This window comes from Homalodisca vitripennis, unplaced genomic scaffold (assembly GCF_021130785.1).
Source record: "Homalodisca vitripennis isolate AUS2020 unplaced genomic scaffold, UT_GWSS_2.1 ScUCBcl_8654;HRSCAF=16849, whole genome shotgun sequence".
Lineage (NCBI taxonomy): Eukaryota > Metazoa > Arthropoda > Insecta > Hemiptera > Cicadellidae > Homalodisca > Homalodisca vitripennis.
This window is the reverse complement of record NW_025784763.1, coordinates 1-17,468: the sequence shown is the minus strand read 5'-3', so window position 1 is coordinate 17,468 and position 17,468 is coordinate 1. Positions and strand designations below refer to the sequence as shown.

Here is a 17,468-nt window from a genome sequence, read left to right as displayed (position 1 = left end):
CTTTATAGATACTTGCGGGCTTTCCAGAATTTTATAATTTTACCCAACATTCCTGCCACATTTAGAAAATGGGAATTTACAAAATTTTAATTGTTGTCCAGGGTTTTTGGAGGAGGTATTCATGTATTTATAGAACATAATGTTAAGGAACATGGGAGCACCTATAAGAAATGTAAGTTTGGTATTCGATTCCATGTAGCATTTAGAAAGCAGATAGTTTATGACGAGCAAACTAGGGGAAAAAAAATGTAGGATATGTAGATGTTGGAGGATTCAAACATAGTCAACAACAACGAGGTAGATTGCTACAGAAGCTTTAGTATTTCAAATTGTTTCTTTGACGAGGCCACTTTAAATGTATTCGTTAGGGTATTTTTATGTAAAAATAAAACTTCATCAGTTTTTCTGTTCGCAAGCTAATTAAAGTGGCTATAGTTAAAACTAAGTGAAGTGGGCGTTAAATGTACAGAGCGTGGAACCTTTGACGGAACCTATGCACGAATCTGTAGCGCATTTGATAACATTTAGGTTGTTTTTAAGTTCCCTGAAGCGCCATTTTCAACTCGATACTCATGAATTACGATAATTTGTGCCATTTTGGATCCTCCACACATGTTAAAACTAGCTATGAAATGCACTAGCGGACATAAAGGTTATAGACTCCGATTGTCAGGGAGAATTTTGTTTTTTAGTATATAGAGGGAATCTTAATAATTTTACAGAACCAAGCTAGGTCTGAAAATGTGTTAACAAATGTATCAGACAAAACATGTTTTCTACAAACAATTAGAAAAAATGAATGTAAAGGTAGGCTGCACAGACTATTAGTTCCAGACGTTAGCAGACGCTTCTTTACAAATATTTGAACATTAAAGAACATTCACCACAGTTTCTCATGATTTCAGTTTGGTCTAGCAAACTGCTAGAATCGTTTTTTTTAACGAATAGTTGACAATCTTTTCGATTTTTATTGAACAGGTTAGGGATCCATTTGGAAGAGGCTACAAGGGCCCGGATGGAAACTAGGAAGAAAAAAACAAAGCAAATGATGTATTTTTAATGGCTTAAAAAAGCAGGATCAAACTATTTGTCAAAAACTTAAAATTGGAGGACAATCAATTTCTAAATCATGCAAGGGAAGGACGTTCGCTTTAGGTTTTTCTAAAGTAATATTAAGACAGTTTTTGTATTTTAAGAGATCAGATTGTTAGTTTTACGAGGATTTTAAAATACTTGTTGTCATACAAAATTTAGTCAAGGGATCACACCTGGAATTATTTTTCTCCTGTATTAGAAGTCGGATATAATAGTAGGGGGGGGGTTGGGGGTGAGGGCGGGTTGGGCTGGTGAGGAGGGGGGGGTGAGGTGGGAATCGTGTGGGGTGTGGGTAGGGGGGGTCGGGTGGGCTGGGGGGGGTGGGGGGAGTAGGGGTGGGATATTAATGGACAAATCCTAATTAACAAAAAACAGTTTACTTAAGGGGCATAGTATAAGGCAACTAATGTTTAGGAAACAGTGTCAGGGCATCTGAAAATTCCACAACTGTCATTGAGTTTAGACCCCAAACTCATCACTTAGGCCTTTCCTTGGGAGTTAGGCCATGGTTTAATGTGTTGTAGATGACATAGATGACGAGACGGTGAAAATTTTGATGAGCGCCCAAATTTTAATGTGTAATGTGAAAAATCTATGAATGACTCTAGTTTTAAGGCATGAAAATCTATTGTTATTATATCTGTGAGAGTCATTGTTAGACGAATGGAAGGAAGAACAAATCATCAAAATGTAAATGGATTGGTTGTTATGTACTCCATGCTAATGATTCTGATCTTGTAGAAACATATTTACATCGCCTTACTGATTTTAATTATCTAAGGGCATAAAAAAGAAAAAGGCAAATTAATCAGATCAAAGTGAGGATGTATTAAATGGTTCGTTAAATATGCCTATTTGCTTCAAGGCCACGCTATTCTAGCAGTGACTAATTTGACTACTTGTAAATTTAAACCAATGAGAGTTTGTAACCATTTAACAGGTACGTGTATTCAAAAGGACATCTTAAGTAAACGATGGAATGAAATTTACTAGGATAGACCATTGAAATTAATTTTGTTAATAAAATCTGTAACTCAATTGTTTTTTGAAAAATAATATCTCATTCAGCATTGCCAAAACAAAAAAACCTGTTGCATGTGACGAAGAAAGAAATCTAACTTGGGCATAAGACAAAAAACTTAATAAAAATGAATTTTTTTTGTTTTCCAACACATTAGACTCTAAGTTTATCATGTTTGGTGAATTTGTTTGTGGACATTGAAATTGAATATATACCACAAAGGTAATATAGAAATACATGTAGCCTACTATTTTTACCTAGGACTATATCTGGTTCCTGGTCACGGTGTGTTAGGTTACTGTCGTTTAGCCTACGGTAAATTTCGATCAACGATTACAAGGGTTATTGTTTATAGGTTAATTTAATCATACACCTCAAATGCTTAAGAAAAAAAAATACGGACCTGTGTGTAACAACAGGATGTTAGAAATTTATGTTGTTTATAAATTTTAATCATATTAGAGGCTACAGGGGCGATTTAAAATGCCCGACGGGAAAGACAAAAACTGCATAGCCTGCTTGTTACCGCACGGAGCGGTCGTTCTTGCCCACTCCGAGCGCCTGCAAACGTTCAGACGCATAACCCCGGATTTCGGCCCGGTTCTGTAGCCCAGCGCGCCCCGGTTTTTTCACAGTAGTATAGTTCGTTTGATCGTAAACAGGCTCCAATAACTCTTTTGAAATGCAAAACATTTCAAATCCGTATTTGATTAATTTTCCTTTCTTCTTACATGTCCTTCAGAGAGACAGTTATATGAAATAGTACAATAAACAATGGTTTTTTCTTCCTTCCGGCAGACATATTCATTTTCTTCATGATATGTATCTGCGTATCATACATCGATGACGCTTAAATTACGTTCATAGTTACACAACCAACATAAAGTTCATACTTACACAAATATTTACCACTTAATAATTTTTATTAATTGTTGAATATTTTTTTATTTTTCCACAGAAATAACAACCTTCTTGAAGATTATTTGGATTTCATTACTTAATTATTTGAGGTTTTCAAAGATTTACAGTTTTTTTTTTATTGTTACGTACTAAAATAGCAGACACACAATATTTATGTGTAATATAGTTTTTAATACATTATATCTTTTTAGAGTCGATGTTCATAGCCGTATTTAAATTTTGAATACTAACCAAAAAAGAAAAAATTAAACTTTCCATTGAAAGATTAAATTATTTGTATTTTAGTTACTTACAAAAGATAAAAAGGACATATATTTAATCTAGAATTTGCTTGTAAAACTGTCTTACACTGTAATAAATAAAATAAACAAAGTATGTAATGTAACGTGGATTAATAAAGCCCTTTTTTAAATTTAAAACATTTAAAAACTATGAACAGAACTGATATTGTTTAAAGATATGCAGCCAAAAATACATCTTATCTCTTTCAGTATCATGTTAACCTGCTGGGGTTTTGTAAATTTAGTTAAATGTAATAATTTATTTCATTCGTAATAGTCGAAAGTAGATTTTTTTAGGGATGTTTCAATTTCTGAGACAAAATGTTATGTCACATATGTCTCGTGATTACATATTACTGTTTAATTTCATGTACACAAATATTTATGGAAATGACATATTTCTTAAAGATAAACACTCACTGTGGTATTTTTAACTAAAACAAATCATCAATATAAAACTTTGTGCATGTTATATAAATTATGCAAAAATTTAAGGCTTACCAATTCAAAATATAAATAATGCAAAATATTTACTAGAACTATTCATTATTGTTATTGTTAATTTATATCATTATTTTTTATAAACTTAATTAAAAAAAAAAAACATCGTAATATGTTTACCCCTTGACTAAAAAGGAACAGAGCAATACTAATGTGAATGTCTATGAAGAGTTTAGTTAGTACAATAAACGTGTACTAATAAGTATATAAGGTAAAAAATAACTAAGATCTCAATACTCAGGGAAGTTTAATAACTCGTCCATATGTAATAATAAAAAGTTATTAAACCTTGGGATAGCTAGCGAGAGTGGGCAATGCCACACATGTTATTGTGGTTTCTAGCCATCATGACGTAGCCGTTCATGCCCCAGTCACTTCCAAGGAGTTCTTCACCAGCCAGTAGGCACCACCCTTCTTGGCAGAGCCATAGCCAACAGCCAGAACACCGTGGTTCACGTCAATTGAAGAGCAGTCAGGACTCTTGTACACTCCTGGAAATCAATGAGAACACATTACTTAATGAGGGACAAATGCAAGGTTATTCAAATTGTCACAGGTGGAGTTACTTACTGGAGAATAAACTTACCACTCTTGTAGTGTTTAAAGGACGTTTGCTGAGCTGTCAATGGCGAATGATATCGGCCCAATCGTGGCCACAGCCTTCTGCAGAGCATTCTCGCTGCCTGAAGTGATGTCGACATATCCATTGTCGGTTGGCTCCCTTGTTCTTGGGGTTGTAGCGGCAATTGCCACTCTGTAAATTAAAACATGTATGTTTCCTGTGTAACTGGACGTATCTGAAAATTCAAGTATTAAAACATGAAGGAAATGAGGATGGGAAAATGTTTCATTGACCTAATATTGTACCATACATTTACAGCAAAAAATGTCTAGAATATTACCTAGCACTGTTATAATTAAGTAGTACGTATAAATATCAGCGCAAATATGATATTTTTTTAACTAAGAGTCATATCAACAAGTTTTGTGTTAAGGATAGATGCACAAAATTAGCGTGCTTTTTTAACAGGACAAAAATATAAGTTATAGAAAGAAGCAAGGAGTATTATTAACGTACGCCACCCTCGTAGGGGTAAGATGCCTCTGTGTCAATGCCCCTTGTTGTTTTGCACGTAATAAAAGGCAAAGTCCATTTGACCACCAAGACATCCAAAGTTTCCTTCAAACAGTTGAGCAGTCCAAAAGATTCTGTTCACTGAGTGACACCAGCTTCTTAGACTTCAGGTATTGTTGACCCTCGAGACTTCCAGTCTGTTTAACACAACGTCATTTCAAAACAGTTTTAAATTAATAATTAGATCTATTTGCTTACTTGCATTATAGCTGAGATTTCAATAAACCATTAATAATTTAGAGTACAAATTTTATGACCACTCAAAGACTTTACAGCACTAAAAGCCCAGCCAGCTCCACAAAGTCCTTGGTCCTTGACTTCAGTGACAGCTCCTTTCTTCCTCCAGTCCAAGTGCTTAGGGAGCTTGACGTTCTCTGAGTCGTCGAATTTATCTCCAGTACTCTCGTATCCCTCTGGGCGCTTTGTAGCCATTCATCATGGTCACGAACTCCTCGGTGGTCTGTGTGGGGGTTTGAAAGTATTAATGTATGTTTATTATGCATAAATAACAGATATATTAATACTAGCTGTATTACTCGATTTTTGGAACCAAGCACTGGTTCTCTCATTAAAGAAAACGTTTGTAGACCTCAAACTCTTTCTGAACTGATTCAATGTGTCTTTCATTCGTGTTCGTCATATTGAATTGTATTGTGTTTATTAAAATACTTACATAATTTTCTCCTGTATATTATTTTTTTCATTCATTTTATATGTAGACTTTCACTTTTAATTTAATTAATTTAATACACGTTAATTGTAATTTTCTATATAAAGTATAAGTTAAATTTTACCGCAAATTTATCATACTAATGTAAGTTTACTGTTAAAGGTGTGTGAGTTTGAGTGGTAGAGGACTTAATAACTATATCTCCGCCTCTTTCATGAAAGCATTTTTCATATAAATTTAATAAACGTAAACTTTCTATTCCTATCCATGTTTATAATATTTTATTTGCGTAGGAACTTTAAAATTTCAATAAAAATATTTAAACTCAGTTGCACAGTATTTAGAAAAATATTATTTTTTGTGGGTAAAGTATTAAAAATTATATTCAGTAATATACTTTTTAAATATAGGTCAATATATTGAAAAATTATGAAAAGCATTTGTGCGATAAATTTATTGAACATTTAGTGTCTCACAATAGGACTAGATATCATCATATCATACTGCATCCTATCATTACAGTATTTGTTGTAATATACCTATGAGTGTTTATGAACTTACCAAATCGGAAAATTTATTTATTTCAACATCAAAAGTAACTTCGCCATTTTCAAACTTTTCATTGTGCTCTCGTACAAACTGTAGGTTTTTCCAGGAAAATATTCTTTCTGTTTTCTTCTTCTTCTGGTGTATCGTATTCTCTTTCGTGGGCCACCTAAATTACAGGTTTCTATTAGATTTGAAGTATTAACGTCACAATGTAATATAACCTATACATATACCATTTTTAATGTCTTTAGCAGTAAATTAATATCTTTGGTTTTGAAAATTTTAAAAATGTTTGTGCTTTATTGGAACGTACATTTATAAACTAAAATAAACATGTAAACAATTAGAAAGATATTTGTTTAATACAATATTCCGATTAATGAAACTGTATAAGTAAACTAGATTTTTTACAATACCAGTAATATAAGCAAATATCATTAATTAATTTAATTTCACGTACATAATAGGGAATTATTTTGTGTAATATATGTACATAACTTAAAATAATCAATTTATTCGAAATACAAATACTGTTTTACTACGTATTTTTATTATTATTACGTACTACTTACTATACTATTATTAGGTTTAGTAGTTTTTTTCATTATTCTTAGTAGACATAAACGTTTAATATTGACCTAGTTGATTATCAGTCTGTCATCTATGTCAAGACTCCATGAATATAGTTTTGATACAGTAATATTAATAAGAACGTTAGTGATTTGCATAATATAAACTAACTACAGTTTTTATACAGATGTATACTGAGGGACAAAAAAAGTGGGACACTTAATATTTTTCAATCTTTAAATGTTATAATTGATGTAAAACCAAAAACCAAATTGAAAAGTGTCTTTACACATTTCTGCAACAAAAAGAAGAACAATGTACAAATATTTATTCGTAATTACAAGTTAATTCCTAAAAAAACTGAAAATTCAAAAAAAGGAGAAAGAAATTAAATGGTTATAATGATTTTTACTTCAACTTGGAGTAGTCCAAAAGGCGTTTTAGTATCTTGTATTCCCACCTCGGCCTCTGATGACTGCTTGTAGTCTGCGACCGATGCTGTCAATCAAACCCCGTATCTCCTTCTGGTCCAAGTTATTCCAGTCCTCCTGCAGGGCCTGGCCAAGCTGTTGCAAAGAGGTTACTCACCTCGACGAATTTCTAATTGCTCTTCCCATGACATCCCAGATGTTTTCTAATGGATTAAGATCCGGGCTGTGTGCGGGCCATTCCATTACTTCGATTTCAACTTCACATTAGTAATTTTAATACAATAATAATAATAATAATTTATAAAGTATAATTCACAATAACTTTTTTCGGAGATTTACTGGCCTCTATTACCAGTAGTGTGGCCAGTGATATAATTTGATAATAATATTAATACGCTTAATCTAGAGTCCAGCAACTTAAGTAGTCATTTAAAAATGAGCCTCCAATTGTAGTGTTTTCTTTTTAATTAATATATTGTTTTAATACTACTGGACGTGAACCAGGGCTGATAGGTTTTCTATGAATATCCAAATATTGTTGAATAACGCCAGCCAACAGTGATTTTAATTTTCATTGGTTGTCCAACCAGTTCAGAGAGCAAAGTTCAGTTTTGCTCTCCGACAGAGGTTTGTCCAAATTTCCCTGACTCAGTCATGCATTAGCCGGCATTATTCTGGATACTCAGTGACATAATTCATCAGAAATAAATACTAAACTATCCATTTACAATTTACTATCCTATCCACATTGTGTTTTCCTATATTTTTTTGAAAATGTCACAAGTGGCTGGTGTTGTGAAAATTAATAATTATAATTGTGTGGTAATTAATACAAGTGATAACAAGTATTGTGTTGTGTGTAACTAACCTCCATCTGGGTAAGCTAATCCAATTCTAACTTTTCCTTCCTTCTTGTTACTGAGTGCACTAACTTATTTTACTGAACAACATATACAATTTATAGGTATGACGGTATTCATGATATTAATAACTCAACACTGAACAACGGCAATTAAACTATAAGTAACATATCAATAATAATAATACAATCTTAACAATAACAATAATATTTTAGCAATAACAATAACATTTTAACAATAAACGTAGGCCAAATCAACAATATATCACTCAAAACATGTAACAAATAAATAATGAAAATAACAAATATATAACTTTTCCTTCCTTCTTGTTACTGAGTGCACTAACTCATTTAACTGTAGATCATATATATATATAATATATATATATATATATATATATATATATATATATATATATATAATATATACATATACATGTCGGTATTCATTATATTAATAACTCAACACAAAATAACAACAAATTAAACTAATAGTTAACACACCAACAACAATATAATAAAATCTTAACGATAACAATAACATTTAAACAATAACCGTACCAAATCAACAATATATCATTTAACAAATGTAACAAATAAATAATTAAATAACAAATATATAAATATAATAATATGTAAATATACAAATTCAATTTCATGTTAAACTAACTGAACTACATATTTTTTATCTGAGGACATAATTTAAAAACAAACATATTCCTGCAATAAAAGCCAATTGAACAATTTAGCACAATTTGTTTTTTAAATGAATTACAAGTCCTACAAGAAATTGGTATTTGATTAAAATATTTAGGAGCAAGGTATTGGAAGGAATGCCATAAAAATTTCTTTGTTCACTTTAGGAATTCTTATTGTACTATGTTGTTACATTACGGGTAGAGTAAAATAAATTTTGGTTCCCATTATTTCCGCTTCTAATAAATAAGGTTTCTTAACACCTTGTATACAAACAGATGTTGAATTGGTAATATTTTTAACAAACGTAAAGTGGAAATGAACTGTCTCTGTTTAAATTATTCGTTTTACTTAAAATTATTCTGAGGATTTTATATTTATATTTATATATTTTATAATTATATTTTGCACCACCCTTGCGGTGTGTGGACGAGCATTATCTTGCATCAGCATGAATCTAGGACCCACAAATCCCGCAGAAACCACTAAATGTTCTGACAAAACCTCTTCCACATACCTTTCAGCATTTAATGTTCCTCTATTAACAATTACAAGCTCAGTGTGAGCCTCTCTTGAAATTCCTCCCCAAACCATTATGGACCCACTATCAAAACTGTCTCTTGGCGATATTGCACATTGAGCAAACCTCTCTCCAGCCCTTCTCCACACTCTTTCACGACGTCTGGTGATCTCAGAGAGAACTGAGACTCATCGGTCCACAGCACTGGGCTCCACTGCTCTGCAGTCCAATTTACGTGAGTTCGAGCAAACTCTAACCGAGCTCTTCGGTGGTGCGGGTGCAGCCTAGGACCTATATCTGGGCGATAAGTTTCAAGTCCCATTACTGTAACCTTATTCTAATTGTCTGTGTGGAAACATTCACTCCACGGGCTCTCATATGCCCTCAACAGAAGTTCTGAACCGATTTTTCAAACTTACTGACACAACAAAACGATCATCTCTGGCACATGTTGTTACGGCCTGAATCCCTGCCTACTTTCATAACTTCCTGTTAATCTAAAGCGAAATCACAACTCCGCTTATGCTGGATCTAGGGAACCCTGTGATGTTTTCTACTTCTCGCCGTTGTTAACCCACTATCAACTAGAGCAACGGCTCTGGCACAATCTGTTGGTGATGTTGTTGTCTAAGCTGGGAATGACCTGCAGTAATGGATAGACACATCAGACTGAGGCAGTCAATGATCACAAATGGGTTGAAAGTTCACTTCTGAGCTGATAAGGAAGACATTATTTTAGACTCATGATAAGATTAGCAATATTAATAAAGAGGATGTTTCAGGATAGATTTGAAGCAATCATGTGAGGAATCAGCTACAGATAAGAGAAATGTAGAAATAATCTCATTTGAAATAAAATATTACACAATTAAAACAATTTAAATTGCCCTCAGTGTATATTATCCAACTCTCGTCAACGACGGATATAGTTCAATCTGATTAAAAAACACAAGATCTTAAACATGATTTGTCGGGAAGAGTTCACTACGTTCTATACAATTCTACATTACATTCGTGGTCTAAATGTATTCTGTATTACCTTGAACAGTTCCCATTGGGCATGATCTTCCTCGGACACTTCCAGAGGATGGGAGAGGGCGACGGCCACCAGGGCAGAGAGAAGTAAGATTTTCATGGTTACCTGGAAAAATAGTTTAGTCCTCAACTTGTTATCATATAACAGCCACTACATTATCGTATTGCATTGATATTAACTAATACACGATTGTTATCGTGATGAAAACCTTTGTTATTAATCAATATTTTTATATTCATTAAATTTTAAAACATTCAGTAATCGTTCTGAAAACTAATATTGCAAATATATAACATTGAAATTGTGTCCAAATCTTTTTTAAGTAGTTTTATATTTATTATAAAACTTAGAAATCGATGTCACTAAAAATTGTTTGCTTTTGTGAAATAAATGAAGAACTTAAATTAAATAATAATATCTCGTACAATAAAAGGTAATAATATGATTTTATATTAGCGAATTCTCTTTAGGTTTGTGCTTAAGACGCCATGCAATTTAATAATATACTGAATACAAAATGTACAAATGTACAATTATATGTATCCATCTCAGATAGTAGGTAATACAGATTTGATTTCGAATATTTCATGAAACATTTACAATGCCAGAAAAAAGTAACAGTATAAATATCGCAATGAAGAAAACTACAGTACAACACTTACCGTTAACTGTCTCGACCTCCAGACTGTGAAAACGATGTGTAGTAAGGATTCTTTCGAGCCTCCGTTTTATATAAAGGTTTGGGTCAGACGGCCTCCAAGCATTATCTTGAGTGCGATGGACATTCCCAGTTATTCGTTAAAAATACATCAGTCAAGAGCACTTCAAAAATCTACTCTTTATCTATACCCTGAATCTTACGAAGACAAGATTCTCTGGGAGAATACGCTAAAAATTCGCTAAGGTATGCCTCAAACGTTGTTCTTGAAATACACATGATGTAAGATTTTCTTTATTGTCTGGAGACCTATATTTCCTCATGGTTTTTACCATTATAGCCAACAGAACACTCTTATAATATCACCTGACAAAAAAACCATTACTCAGATGTTATTTTTGTAGAAAATTTAGTCCTTCATTCTAAAACAATACCCAACTTTACTTTAAAACCATGCAGTGTATGTAACTGAAACATATTATATACTTGTGCTATTTGGAAACAAGGATTGTTTTGTATTCCTAATTAGTTCCAATATCTTTTACACAAAATATTACTTACAATTTATCAAAGGCAATACTAATTACGTTGGTAATGTGTAAACTTCAAAAGTTCTGATTATATGAAAATATGTATTTTAGGTTTTGTATGTAACTATATACTGTATTAGCACATTTAAAACCTTATATTTAACTTTTTTTTAATAAAAATTCACAATTATTACAAGATTTGTTGTTTTGTAGTTGTTTTTTCATGAAAACTATAAATATAGTACTTCTGAAATATAAACGTACAAATGGTTTTATGTGCTTTACTACCTCTATACGACCAGTTAAGAGAATATAACACTGTACTTTTTAATTCGTATGTATTTTTTCTTTTTGTATGATTAAAACATATATGTTCCCAATTCAATATTCATTGGAAATAAATATATAATATATACTCTACAATATAAATACATTCTAATAATATTATAAATTTGGAAAGTGACTTTTTGTTTTGCTTTCACGCATAAAAAATCCAGCCAATCTGTTCAATTTTACATTATCATTCTTAGGATTCCTTCTAAGAATATTGCTCTATCGGAAAATTTAATCTTGGTCTCTAAAGTAAATACATATTCATCTCAAAGAGCCTGTTTATTGTAATTGACTTCTCTATTTTATTGTAAACACTGTTACCATGAACAGACTATTATACGTTTAATTTATATATTTCCAATTGTAAACGTGTGTCAATTTCTAGTCGTCAAAGCATAGAGTAAACTTAAAAGTAACTCTTACTATTTAATTAAACGTTTTCTCTAGATAAGAAAATTGTAAATTTCAGTAAAAATATACTTTTAAACTCACATTTATATATATATATATATTTATATATATAATAATATATATATATATATTACAATAAGTATAAATGGCAATAGCCGAATTTAATCTCAATAAACATTGAATAACAAAAAAATACTTGCTCCGCCGGGACTGGAACCCGGATCTCTCACTTGCCGGGTGAATGTTGCTACCATTACACCACAGAACCCTCACTTTTTACGATTGAAATATCTTTTATTTGGCCGGACGTGTCACACACACACACACACACACACACACACACACACACACACACACACACACACACACACATTTACACATATATATATATATATATATATATATATATATTTCAATTTAAATCTACTAAGGAACCTTATTGGACATTGATAGCGTGACTGGCTAAAGGGTTTTCTATATCGCTATGGACAATGCAAATCGATGGCCAGTTACTCGTATGGGTTAAAGGATTCGATGTTTGGCCGACATACTGTTTTTTCACAAAAATTTACAGTCATACTGGTAATTAAGGTTTTTAGTGTCACAGTTGATAGTTCCTTTGATAGAATATACATGATTCATTACATAACTTTTGAAATTTTTAACTTGTAGACATGATCTTACAGGTTCCACAACGAGGTTTTTGGGCAAGGTTTACAACCAAAAGACTGTGATTCCTTATATATCTCTTTTAGAGGATCAGTACAGACCCAACATCTGTTTAATGTAGGTGGGCTTTTGAATACAATTCTTTGAGATTTTTAAAATAAATCTTAGTTTCTTGAGAACTTTGAAGTAGCTTAAAGGCTGTCCTCATGGTTGAGTTGATTTTCTGAAGGCTAGTATAAAATTGTGTTATAAATTTCGGATCGTTTTGGGAAAAGGATAATTATTTTTTGTTTGATGGTTGATTCAAATTGTACTTGATAACTTTATAGGGATATCCATTTTTTTCTAACACCACAAAATTAACTTATTGATATAATTAAATAAAATCGTCCTTATTATTGCAAAGATTTTTCGCACGAATTGAAAGAATCTTCGGAATACTTTTTTCACATAAAGTGGGGTGACAACTATTGTAATTCAAATACTGCATAGTATTGGTGTCTTTTACATGTATTTTAGTTTTTAATAAACCAGACTCTATAAAAACATCTACGTCCAAGAAAAGTACGAATTTCATAAGAACATTTCTAAGTAAATTTGAGGGTTTAAAAAACGTGTTCAATTGCATGTAGAAATTCTTGAAGGAGTACTTCACTATGATCCCACTGAAAAAATACAACATCAATAAAACGAAACCAAACTAAAGGAAAATGGTCCTGTGAATTTAGGAATTTTAATTTAATTTTAGCAATTGAAAAGTGAAACTGTACACCAATTGGTACTTCAGAGAAGACATCCAAGGGGTCTTAGTTTAAGATAAATTTATTTTTCGTCTACTCATTCACACATGTTATGTCGTGGACCATCAACTGCTGATCTACCGTATTTATTTATAATGTTTGTTTTTCTTGTTTGAGTTTTTACCTATTTTTTGTTACAATTTGTGTAAATATATATACAAGTTATGTTTATCTGAAGAAGTGTACCTAGATACACGAAAATTTATAAATTTTTCGAACCAATATAACGTGGTTTATTTCTTAGAAGAGAATAAACCTGTTTCTTGTGTGTGTATATATATATATATATATATATATATTGTATTAAATTTCAATAATATTTTGTTTTTTTATTATTATGTTAGTTTGGTTATTGAAACACATATGTGAAAGAAACGGCCAAATACTAAATAATTGAATCGAAAAAAGTTAGGGCTCTCTGGTGTAATGGTAGCACATTCACCCGGCAAGTGAGAGATCCGGGTTCGAGTCCCGGCGGAGCAAGTACTTTTTGAGATTCAATATTTATTGAAATTAAATTAGGCTATTGCCACTTATACAAATTTAATGAATGTAAACAGAAGTCATTTGACAGGTATTTGGTCTTCCGATCATATGTTAACTTGGTTATTGAAACACATATGTGAAAGAAACGGCCAAATACAAAATAATTGAATCGTAAAAAGTGAGGGCTCTGTGGTGTAATGGTAGCACATTCACCCGGTAAGTGAGAGATCCGGGTTCGAGTCCCGGCGGAGCAAGTACTTTTTTGCGATTCAATATTTATTGAAATTAAATTAGGCTATTGCCACTTATACAAATATAATATAGATATATATTATAGATATAAGAGAAACTCTTAAATTCTAAACAAGCAACAAACTTTTTGATGGATACAATTTTATACAGATATATATATATATATATATATATATATATATATATATATATATATATATTATATATTTGTATAAAATTGTATCCATCAAAAAGTTTGTTGTTTGTTTAGAATTTAAGAGTTTCTCTTATTCCTCAACCGTTGTTTTTGTCTAAATCTATATTTATACAGTCGGCCTCCAGAAATATTTTGTAACTCATCCACATCAATTGTGCTATTGATAATCTTTTTGACTATATCAGAAATTTTTATAGCTGCTTCGTGGTCTTCCTTCGTGGTGTAGCTTCGTGAGCTGGCTTCGAGGTCTTCCTTCGTGGTGTAGCTTCCTGAGCTGGCTTCGTGGTCTTCCTTCGTGGTCTAGCTTCGTGAGCTGGTTTCGTGGTCTAGCTTCGTGATTTTGCTTCGAAAAATTAATTGAAATAAAATAAGATATTTGTTTTCCATGTAAATGGAGCTACTAAAGGAATTAAATGAAGTTGGTGAAACTAATATTTAAAGAATATAAGAAATTAATTTGATTTAGAAGAAAATAAGAAATAAAAAATTTTGAATTTGGAGAAAAATTAAACATTAAACATAAATTTGGTATGACAATAATTGCCGAGTTGGAAGATTGTAAAGTACACTTGCCGAACAGATTTTTGACTGTTTTGGATGAAAAAAAGATTAAAGAATTGAATAAACCGATTCAGTCTTTATCAGGCCACTGAGTCGGAAGGTCGTATGATAAGCCGCTCCGCTTGATAAGGTTTGCTCAACCTACCTGCCCGTTCTTTCCTGATGAATAGTATGCAACTGCATGTAAAGTGATATTTATAACAATTTTACAAGTAATATTTTTTTACAAGTAATAATTTTAACAAGTTTATTGTTTCTTCATAACAAGTGTATTACTGACTAGCGTGGAGGTGTATCAGACATATTTTATTTTTTCGCATTTATTTTTTTGAAAGGCGTAATCTATGGCTTGTGGTAAGTGTAAACAGTTAATATCAAATCGCAAAGAAGTTATTAAGTGCGAGAAATGTGCAAAGGAGTTTCATGTGGCGTGTTGTCGTGTCAGAACGGTGGCTAAGTTGGAGGGTATGACAGAGAAGCAGATTGAGGAGTGGAGGTGTGAGGACTGCAAGCCGGAGGTGCCAGCGGTTACACGCCCCGGTCTGGAGGATACAGCAGCTATGAGTTATTCTGAAATCTATACAACAAGAAATGCTTAAAAACAGCAAAGAAAATAAAGAGAGTTTCGTTGCACTTGAAATTACACTCAAAAAATATCAGCACTACGCTAGATGGGAGTACAAACAAAATTAACTACGCTTGAAAAAGAAAATGCAGACCTGAAAGTTAAATGTAAAGAATTATACAATAAAAACGCCCTATTAGACAAGAAGGTTGGCAGCATGCAAAATGAAATTAACGAAATTCAGCAGTATTCGAGAAACCGAAACATAGAAGTCAGAGGAATCCCTTACTCTCGTAATGAGGATATCTACAATGTAGTGAGAATGGTCGCCCAGGCCCTGGGTGTGAATCATGCAAATGAGGACATCTCTATAGCACACCGGTTGTCGAGACCCACTAAGAACGTTTTGGCTCCAGGCATAGTAATACAGTTTGTGTCAAGATACACCAGAGCCGTGTGGTTGTCCGCAGCCAAGAGGAAGAAGATCGAGACTACGGACCTGTCCCCGACACTCAAGCAAGCCCCTGTGTACGTCAATGAACACCTCACGGCACACAACAGACAACTTCTAGGACACGCCGAAGACCCTGGTCAAAGAGAAGAAGCTCGCCTACGCCTGGGTGAGTGACGGCAAGATTTTGGTACGCAAGACAGCAGACTCGCAAGCTGTGAGAGTGCAGGACTGCGAGGGTGCCAACATGGTAGCTGCGGGACCACGAACAACTACATCTGAGGACAACACGGCACCAGATGACACCTCACCGGCGTATGGTGGCTCGAACACGGACACCTTAAGGGCGCCATATGGACGCATCACCCAGCTCAACTAGAGTTAAAATGTAAGATATGTTTAGAAGATACTGGAGTAAAATTTTAATAGTAACCAATTATAAAAATCAATATCAACATTTTTAAATTTCAAACGTCACCTAACTTAAAATGTGTATAGATATAAATGTGTAACTATTTTTTGAAACCTTTGAAGGGGGTCACTAAAGGTTGAAAAATGGTTTTTTATACTTATATATGTTAACGTATATAAAACAAACTATTTTGAATACACAGCAAAACCAGTGTTACGGTTCAGAGTGTAATTACTAATTAAAACCCTAATTTTTTTGTGACAGAAAAACAAATCTAAGAGGAAATTTTAAAAATAAAGGTTTTAAACCATAGTTAGTGTGTTTTTTTTTACTATTGTTGGAACGTTATTTACTAAAACATGTTTACTATAAAAAATTATTATTAAGAGTGGTAACAATACTGTCAGCTAAAAATAGAATACATTATTGATTGAATATATACAAAATACAAGTAGCAGTTATCCAAAATTTGAAAAGAACACAAAACCTGTATAAGGATAGGATGCTACTAATAATTTACATATCTAGTTAAAATAGGATTTTTAGTACATCAGTTTTATTTACTCTACAATGGTGTTTATGTTAAACTAAGCTAATGTTATAAATCTTTATAAAAATTAGTTTAAAAGGTTACACTTATTTTATTTCCATCATTCTTAGTGTAATAGGAGATGTTTGCACAATATTATGCTTTGCATTCTTAGTATGATTTGATTACTAATAAAGGTAACTGTGTAGTTAATCTTGCCCATTGTTTATTAAGTGTACTGTAATTCTTATTGTATGTAATCATATAATAGTTACCTAACATTATAAAGTTATAACTTACTAAATAATGTTTATTATCACTGATAGGAAA

The 17,468-nt window shown here is 32.3% G+C and overlaps 1 non-coding gene and 1 pseudogene across 1 annotated transcript; one reads left to right on the top strand and one right to left on the bottom strand.

Annotated features, from left to right (window-relative positions):
- Window positions 1-4,101: 4,101 nt before the first annotated feature.
- Window positions 4,102-5,403, bottom strand: LOC124374472 (annotated as a pseudogene).
- Window positions 5,404-14,355: 8,952 nt separating this feature from the next.
- On the top strand, window positions 14,356-14,426 carry Trnat-ggu. Its single transcript has one exon. It is a non-coding gene; the product is annotated as a tRNA-Thr (tRNA).
- The last annotated feature ends 3,042 nt before the right edge of the window (window positions 14,427-17,468 follow it).